This window comes from Macrosteles quadrilineatus, unplaced genomic scaffold (genome assembly GCF_028750875.1).
Source record: "Macrosteles quadrilineatus isolate MER2022 unplaced genomic scaffold, UCM_ALF_1.0 Scaffold_9__3_contigs__length_116548681, whole genome shotgun sequence".
In the NCBI taxonomy this organism is placed as follows: Eukaryota; Metazoa; Arthropoda; class Insecta; order Hemiptera; family Cicadellidae; genus Macrosteles; species Macrosteles quadrilineatus.
In genome coordinates, this window is record NW_026542602.1 from 40,722,372 (window position 1) to 40,731,455 (window position 9,084).

A 9,084-nucleotide genomic window follows, 5' to 3' on the forward strand; every position below is an offset into this window, starting at 1 on the left:
TCTTCATAAGTTTAGAAGTTGGTTATTTTAGTTATATCTTATTGGAATAAAATGTGTTCAAAACGCGTTAGATTTTTAATTGAGAAACAACACTAACCCAAGATTAGATAAATTTATGATGAGGTGGTTAGTTTCCTCCTTTACAGGTAAGTTATCAAGCCAACGATTTAGGATTAATTTTTGTTTGTCGTTTTAACATACTTATATGAATACTTCATTTGAATCTATTAATGAAAACCAATCCACCAACGGCACTCTTTATTCGTGTTGACCTGAAACCACAACAAAAACCACATTGCAAAACACCGAGAAATAAAAAAAAACACTATAAATCCATAAACATATTTTTAATTCAAACACTTTAGTACACAACAATAAAAGAGTAGCAAATTATTTCATTTTTCTATTCATTTAACCAAACAGTTTTTATTAAACTTAATTCTTACGTGATTTTTATTTTGTATAACGCGGGCGAAAAGGGTCACAAGGGTGGGGTAAGGGACTTCCTATCTTTGTGGGAAATTCTTGGCAAATTGTCCCACAAGCTACAGTTGTAAATCCGCAACAACAGGGACCTGAAATAAAACATGAAATCCTTGTTAGGCAGTATTATAGAGTTAAAAACATTTTCATATTGTTTCAAAATTTTAAAAAGTCAAGTTTGTTATTAATATATCACTTGATTGAGGTGGTGGGCAGTTAATCGTTATTAACTCTTATTTACTCTTATTTAACTATATTCGCATATAGTTTATGGTATAAACAATTTTTACCAAGATACTTGAATAAAAGACTTAAATATTATTGTCAATAGAAAGACAATAGACAGACAGAGTCTATGTTTACAAACATTAAAAACTATAAGAATACAAGAAACAATAAATCTAACGAATGATATATTTAATCATCATAATTGACATAATTCAACTTGGTTAGTTTACCTTTGATAGTCCAATTTTAGCTTTTATTGAGTTTTTATAGATATACAGTAAATGTATTCCTCTTCTGTACCATTTAAATAATACACAACCAGCATGTTTAGGTTTGCATTGCTTACGCTCAACACGCTCCTATGTGCACTTATTTTGATTAGCTGGATATTAAAATAATAAATTTCCTTCCTACATTGGTATACTTGCAAGTCTCAATTCGGCCAAGTGGTGGAAAAAGCCAGAATCTTAATTCTATTACTATAGTAAAAAACATAGAGGAAATTTCACAACTCCCTTACTTGCTTCAGTCGTTGAAGAAAGTAACATCATGCTAACTAACAACAGAAGAAACAATTTCATCAAAGTTGCCATTCTCTGTAAAAGAAATTAATAGCCTTATTATTACACTTTTCATGAATACTTTTTTTTTTTTGATGGACTACACATGTTAAATGAAGTATTTCTTAAATTATTATTTTTTTTTGTATGGGAATTACAAATAAAGTAATTTTTTCAATGAACAATCATAAGCGATTAAGATTTTAAAAGAATCTAGAACAAATAAAAAAAAATTAAGAACAAAAGTGTGTTCAATAAAAAAACACTTTTCTTACTATAATGTGGATCATTATTTACCTGTAGGCGCTTCGTGACTGGTTGCAAACTAATAACTTTACAGCAGCTTTATCACAGAAATGCACAAAATTAATTCTTTAATATGAAGTAGTAAATCCTATTACAATTAACATTTTATTGACCGTATTACGAGTACAATGGAAGGTATTGCTGGTTCAGATTAGTTAGGCAATGAAGCAAACAGTGAACTAGAGAGAGATTTCTACATATGTGTGTTAATTCAAGTACAAATTTACTGTTGTTTTCCAAGTTGTAGTCGAAGACATTTTTTCTAAATATTATTTTAATTTGTTTTACTACGTTTTTAGAAAAGGGTTTTTTAAACGGGTTTGCATATGATCGTTGTTTAGAAGTTTTAAAACCCAAGGATTTTATCATTTTATTAGTATTTCAAACGCAATAAATGCTGTTATTATTTAAATAAAATAACGTTTTTCTAACACGGAAACAATAGTTAGTGTTGATCATTTTATGTACTATACAGTCAGAATGACTTACGTTAATGATTGTTAAAATGTCAAATCTTAAAAAATACTTAGAAATAAGGGATGATAATAGTGTAGTTAAATATAGTGTATTTATATTGGTAGTAAAATATAGAAATAGTTTGGCATAAATACAATAGTCAGAAATTTAACATATTCAACTTATTAAGGATTGAAAAACAGTAATTTAATATGTGAAAGTATTAATGAGTAATAATCAAAAGAATTTAAAGAATAAATGAAATGAAGTCTTCAAATTCATAAAATGTTAAATTACCCCAATGTACACATTTTATGTTTGTTTATAAAGTGTAAAACCTTAGTAAACTATTTAAAATCCCTCGTATAAAGGAGCCTAAGTTGTATTATCTAATGTTACTATACGAACGCTACTATATAATATAATGACGGCTACTTGGAAGTCACGAATTGGGGATAATTATAGGCATGATCTGTGTATGCGATACCCTCTGGAGTGGATTAACGTCCTACTAGTGAGTACTGTCATAGACAAATAGAATAAATATAGACTGTCAAAAGAAGGTTCCGGCGCCCACCGCTAGGAGTGCCATGTAGTTACGGTGCACACCTCTGCAGGCGAGGAACGCAGGATCCGTTTGCGACCAGCAGACGCTGCAGCGATGTGCGCCGTAACTACACGGCGAACCTAGCTGTGGACGCCAGAACTTATGCTAACTGCAGCACAGCTGACGGACTATATTTATTCAATTTGTATATGGTACTACGTCTATCCACAGTACTATCCTGATGATTAGACCAATTTGTAAATTACAAGGCTGTGATTCGGATTCTAAGTTAAACTGGCCACTAATACAGACCTGTCTACTTCACATTTTACTTATAAAAATCTTATATAATAAACCTTGTTATCAACTGGAAGCTAAACGATATAATTTTGTTGTTGTTGATAATATTTTTAAAAATAACTTTAATTAACTACTGTGTGACATAAACTCTTTAATGTTGACACAGAACCAGATTAATCTCATAAAAATGTGAAATGAACTAAACAATTAAATAAATCTACACTATTCACATGAGCCTTTTCCCTATTGTTTGTAATCCGATATAACTACATACATTGTCTTCTCTACCCACACAATAGGTATTGATTCATAATAACCATAAAACAGAGGTACAAGACCCAATATTCCCTTTAGATTTCCATGTCAATGGAACTGATATTTATTTCAAACCGGCTTTCTTTGGATTATTGCCTATCCCAGCTCCAATACCTTCCAGTAAAAATATTATCCTACCTTATTATAAGAAAATATATACATGTTTTTCTTTTTGTCATCTATAGTAAATATATTATTTGTAGGTATAATTATTAAGTTGTTACGCCCTATCTCAGTATAGAAAGGTAGAAGTTGTTATTTTACCACTTACTAGTTCCAATTGATCTAGATTTTACGTTTGGGTTTTAACTACCCTATGTCGTTTTTGTCCCTTAAAGATAAAGAAACACATTTGGTTTATAAATGCAAAACATGGCAATGCTTATTTTATAGCATATTATTCTCTTAACACTATTAAAAATAAACAAATAGATCAACGTTATTACCTTCATAAGAACTTACACTACAGTAACGTACTGTAAACCTAATAAGTTTCATAAAATAATTTATTGATTAACATTAAAAATACATAAACACAACATATTTCCATAATATGTATCGTAACAAATTTGACATACCACACTTTTAGCATTTATAACGTTGCAGCAACAATATTCTTTATGTTAACTATAAGCAACATTCATTTATTAGAAGTTAGAGTTTTCAGTAAAACTATTCGTTGTTTGGATGTATTACCCTAAGAAACAAATAATTTCACATCACTAAATTAGTTTATTTCAAATAAATATTTAAACCTACAAACTCACACATTTTACTATCTTGTTGTAAAAGCTTTAAGCAAACCTGGAAAATTGTTATTCACAATTAAAAAGCGTGTAAGGATAGGATTCCCTGTTTTTATACTTTTTATGATTGTTTTAATAAAAATATGACAGATTAGATTTCGTAATGAATAAAAATAATACCCTACTATATCACATATTGGGGTTTCTGAAAACGTAATTTTCAGTATAGATGGCTTACATTAAAATTAACATTAATAATGTATAAATAATTATTATAAATAATTTATATGTACGTATTTGCTTGTCTAGTCTTCGGTTATCGTCCATAACAAATTCAATTTCATCCAATGAATTCAAACAACCTCGTTTACATGGTAATTGAATATTACCACATAACCTTGAGGAAATTATATTTACAACTAGATACATCTTATTCCCTTATTAATATTGTGTTTTGAGTCCTTTGTATTATGTACCTATTAAAATGGAAAATAGTTGGCGGAATGAGCGAAGATTAAACAATAAAGTAAAAGTCTATTTTATCCAACAATAAAATACTTTCCTCTAGACGTGGCTATCAAAATAAGGAAAAAAAATAACAGACAACAATATAACATAATTAATCTAGATCCGTTGTTTCAATACACATTTAACTAGTTGAAATTGTTGCAGTTTTTACTCAAACTTTCTGTTCAGTGTCGATATCCGTTTTGTGTTGTCTGTAAAACAGATCGGCTTTGGAAAATCTTTTTGACTATGTTGAATAATCTGATTAAACATTGGTCTTAGTCGACAAGTTTTGTAAACTTGGCGGGGCCATGCATGTTATATCTTGCATAAATATATTTCAATATGAATAGCGATGAAAATAGAGCAATACTACATTTTTTGCGAAGGGCTGAAATTGATATATGAGGAGCTGATAGATTTTTTAGATCAAAACATAGTAAAATACTTTTAATGATCTGCATGATGCAACACGTTTTTGGTGGATCATTATCTTCACTATATAAAATTGTATAATGTAAGCTATTGTGAAATATAAAAAATATTATTTTCCAAAAACAAAGTATTTAGGTCGACGAATGTGGTTAACCAATAAAAAGATACATCACGAAGGATGAATGCTTCAACATAGGTTGAATCTAGGTTAACATAGGTTTGACATTAACATGACAATGTGCCGCGTAGTTTTCCAGTATATTACGCGTAGCAAGTTCAGGAAGTATGTGTTTACGGTACGAGCATGATGGTTTATGTGGAACGCTTGCCGAGTGTGAGATTTCATGCGAGTACCTAAACAACTTCTCGGATAAGTAAGTCACGGATGCTAATCTTTTGCCAATAATGCAGCAAAAATATCCAGAATGTAAAAACAACCCATACTTAAAATCACAACATTGTTTAATTTACATAACACTATTTTAGTAGAATCATCAACCGTTTAAAAAAGTAACTTTTAAAAAAAATTCTTACATTTAGCTATGTGTCTGGCAAAATACTTGTTAAGTGTTACGGAAGAGTTATCTTAGACCTTGTTCATTACAGTGTTTAGGTTAGAGGCAACAAACTTGGTATGAATATGATCAATACAATATCAACATCAATTATATATTCGTATAGTAACGTTACAAGGTTTTAAAATTTTTGCTCCTCCCTACGAGGGACTTTTACATTGTTTTCTGGGGTTTTACACTTCATGATTGTATACATTGAGGTAATTTAAAATGTTATATATTTGCAGACTTCATTTTACTTATGTTTATAAGCCATACAATTATTTGTTAAAAGTGATTTTGGTTCTGATTCTGTCCAACTGAAAATATAAATAATATTTTATTAGCTCCCACTATTATTTAACAACATGATTTCAACTGTGTGTAATATTTGTTAGTATAAGTGCATATAACCTATTTTTGATGTCAACAGCTCGAACGATATACATCAAAGAGTAAATAAGAGATATTGCATTCGAATGTTAAAAGTTGGTGATTTGGTAATGAGTAAAATAAGCTGACGAATCGAGCTGCTGTTTGTAATTTTACTACAAATGATTCTTTTATAACGGGTTAAAATTGTTATAAGGAAATTTACATTAAGGATTCTATCAGTTAATATCTCAAAACCGTACAAACCTACTCTGACGTCAACAGCTTCTAAATAGATTCCAACCTAGAATGCCTATTTCCATATATTTACATAAACCTTTACAATTACATTTGAATCTGGCAGTCAAATGTAGGAATGGATTCAAGTTTCCCAATCGGTTCAGGTACAATTACTTTCAATTAATTTTGGATTATTACTCATTAAAACATCACAGCGTAAGTCCGTGTTTCCAATTAGTTCAGTAGTTTAAATTTTTGAGGATTGTATTTTCGTCATTATATATTGTGTCACCTATATAAACACAATGTATTCTATGATTTTTTATTATTACGAAACTTCTTAATTCTTGGTATTTGATCTTAGCTTTGCCATTTTAACAATTGTTAACTTCAGTTATTCTGACTGTATAGTACATAACATCTTCAAGACTAAGTTTTGTTTCTGTTTTATCAAAGCATTTTATGATTTTGAATTACAAAAATGTTTTCAGGCCTTCAGTTTTATAAAATTTAAAAGTGATAATCTCCAATCCTGTTTTAGAAGAGAGCTGCACTACAAAAACATTAAATTTTCATAATTAAGAAAAACCCACTACAGCTATGACTTAAAACAGCAGTTTTTTTTACTATAGTGGAAATGTATAAATCCCGCTGTATATTATTATAATCATCAATACCTTAATTGTTTGTAAGTACCAGCAAAACCTTTCATTAACAGTTAATAAAATCTTAATTGTTCAACTGATTTATTACTTGGCTGTAAACAAGATTTTAATTTAATATTTGCGATACTACGATAGGGCTGCAATAAAATTCATTAGTTTGCAACCAGACATGAAGTGTTTACAGGTACATTATCCATATTTGATATTTTATTAGTTTATATATCATTATAAAGTAACTGTTATATTTCACAAGATATATTTTTATGGTTCTTTTTATTATTGTTTTACAATCTAGATCGTTTATGAATATTAACTTAAAAGGTACTGTTTCTTTACTATATATCAAATATTCAACAACTAAATTAGTATATTTTGAGAAGGTGTGTAGAGGTTTCCAGACATTATTTTACACACGACTAACTTTTCCAAAGTGAAACACAAGAAATAATATAATATATTATTGGACATACCTAATAATACCTATTAACAATAACTGCATTCATTGATTTACAGGATATGAAAAATGCCTTGATACATTTGTTTTTACTGGTATTAATCAGCATGATGATATTTTCTTCAACGACCGAAGCAGGTAAGGTTATTGTATAAATGTTCTTTAGGTAGATAATGTAATGATAAAACTACGATGGAGGCTTTTTACAACCCTTTACCCAATTGAGACAGGCAAATGTACTAATGTAGGAAGGAACAGGTACTCTTTTAGTTATCCACCTAATTAATGTGACACAAGTTCGTGTTTGACGTGATCATTACTATAAAACGAAAAAAACGCTGGCCAGGCAGTATTTAAATGCCACAATACAGAAACCCCTTTACTGTAAATATACAAAAGTTTAATAAAATCCAACATTTAATTATTAAATGTGAAAGAATCAAGTTCAATTATGTGTTTGAAGGATTAAACTATCCATAAGATTTCTTTTGTTTTTCTTTTGGTTTTTAAAGGTTGAGGACATAGACACTAACCAAATGGCTTTGTTATTCTCATACAAAAGAGTAAAGGATTCGTTCCTTATAAAACAAGTAAACAGAAAGTGACAAATGAGGATGATTAATAGTCCACCACCACAATCAAGTAACTTTCACATTTCCCACAACTAACATGAATGTTCTTTGATTATATTAAAATGGTTTGAAACATTTATCAACTCCATGGTACTGTCTGACTAACTGATTGATGTTTTATTTCAGTCTGTTGTTGCGGATTTGTAGTTAAGCCTTGTGGAAGTTATTGTAGAAACTTCAGAATGGGAGTTGCCAGGTCTTGCTCCTGGTTGGATGCGTATTTTAAATAAACGTTAGCTTTTTGGAGAAGAGATGAGTTTGTTTTAGAATTGTGAAAAACTGTTTATTTGAGTGAACAGAAAAATAAAATCATTTAACCAGACTCTTTGTATTTCCATTGTTTTACTGTTGTGTTTCAAATCCATCGATATAACAATAACATTTTTTTATATATTTTCAGTATTTTTCATCAGTTTCTAAATGTCTTCGCAATTTGTTTATTTTTTGTAGTTGGCGTTATGTTTAGCCAACAAAAATAAAGAGAGTCATTGATGGATTGGTTAACACGAACTAAAGTATTCAGTTTAGAAAAATAATTCATATTTTGTATAAGTCTGTTAATACTTCAACAGAAAATTACCAATGTGAGAGGAAAAAACTAACTTATTATAAATTAATCTAATTTTTGGTGTTTGTATTTCTAAAAAAAAAAAAAACACACACACACACACTAACTCATTTTTTACATGTTTGACTCCATTTCATACAGCCTAAGATATAACTAAAATAATCGACTTCTAAATTTACAAAGACCAAGTGTCAACAAAATGTCTCGCTGAAAGTAATTAGAGTAAAACTAAGGTAGGATTAACCGCAATCTGGTGAACTTGTTGGTTTTGACGGTGAAAAGATATGACACGGATTAAGAATTAATTAATTTAAAAGCAGACATTTCATTTAGAAGCAGAATTTCATTCGTCAAAAACCCGAAATCTTTCTAATCCAATGTGTTATTGGTAATATTGATTTCTTACATTATTATATCAAATTTACATCAAATAATATGTCTTTCCGGTAGAATAACCATTATTATAGTTATTAGCTTGTATTAATTTTTCTTCATTGAAGCAATGGATATTTTAGTTGTACCATATAAACGAATGATTAAACCAGATTACTTCACCCTTTACTGCAATAGAATGTAATTTAATAGTAACGAAAATAAAGTTTAAAAATACTGAATATTGGGTACTTTCCTGTTAAAGGGAACATTCATTATTATCGATGATTTATTTTCGATATATCGATAGTTTTGTTTTCCATCCGATATATTGATAGTAACAA

The 9,084-nt window shown here is 29.2% G+C and overlaps 2 long non-coding RNA genes across 2 annotated transcripts; one reads left to right on the forward strand and one right to left on the reverse strand.

The window, feature by feature from the left end:
• Positions 1–332: 332 nt before the first annotated feature.
• LOC129004131 (uncharacterized) lies at positions 333–1,625 on the reverse strand. The gene is made up of 3 exons (XR_008491677.1): positions 1,569–1,625; positions 1,232–1,307; positions 333–575 (listed from the first exon to the last, which is right to left on the reverse strand). It is a non-coding gene; the product is annotated as an uncharacterized LOC129004131 (long non-coding RNA).
• A 5,187-nt stretch (positions 1,626–6,812) lies between these two features.
• On the forward strand, positions 6,813–8,113 carry LOC129002117 (uncharacterized). The gene is made up of 3 exons (XR_008491539.1): positions 6,813–6,898; positions 7,228–7,306; positions 7,927–8,113. It is a non-coding gene; the product is annotated as an uncharacterized LOC129002117 (long non-coding RNA).
• Positions 8,114–9,084: the final 971 nt, after the last annotated feature.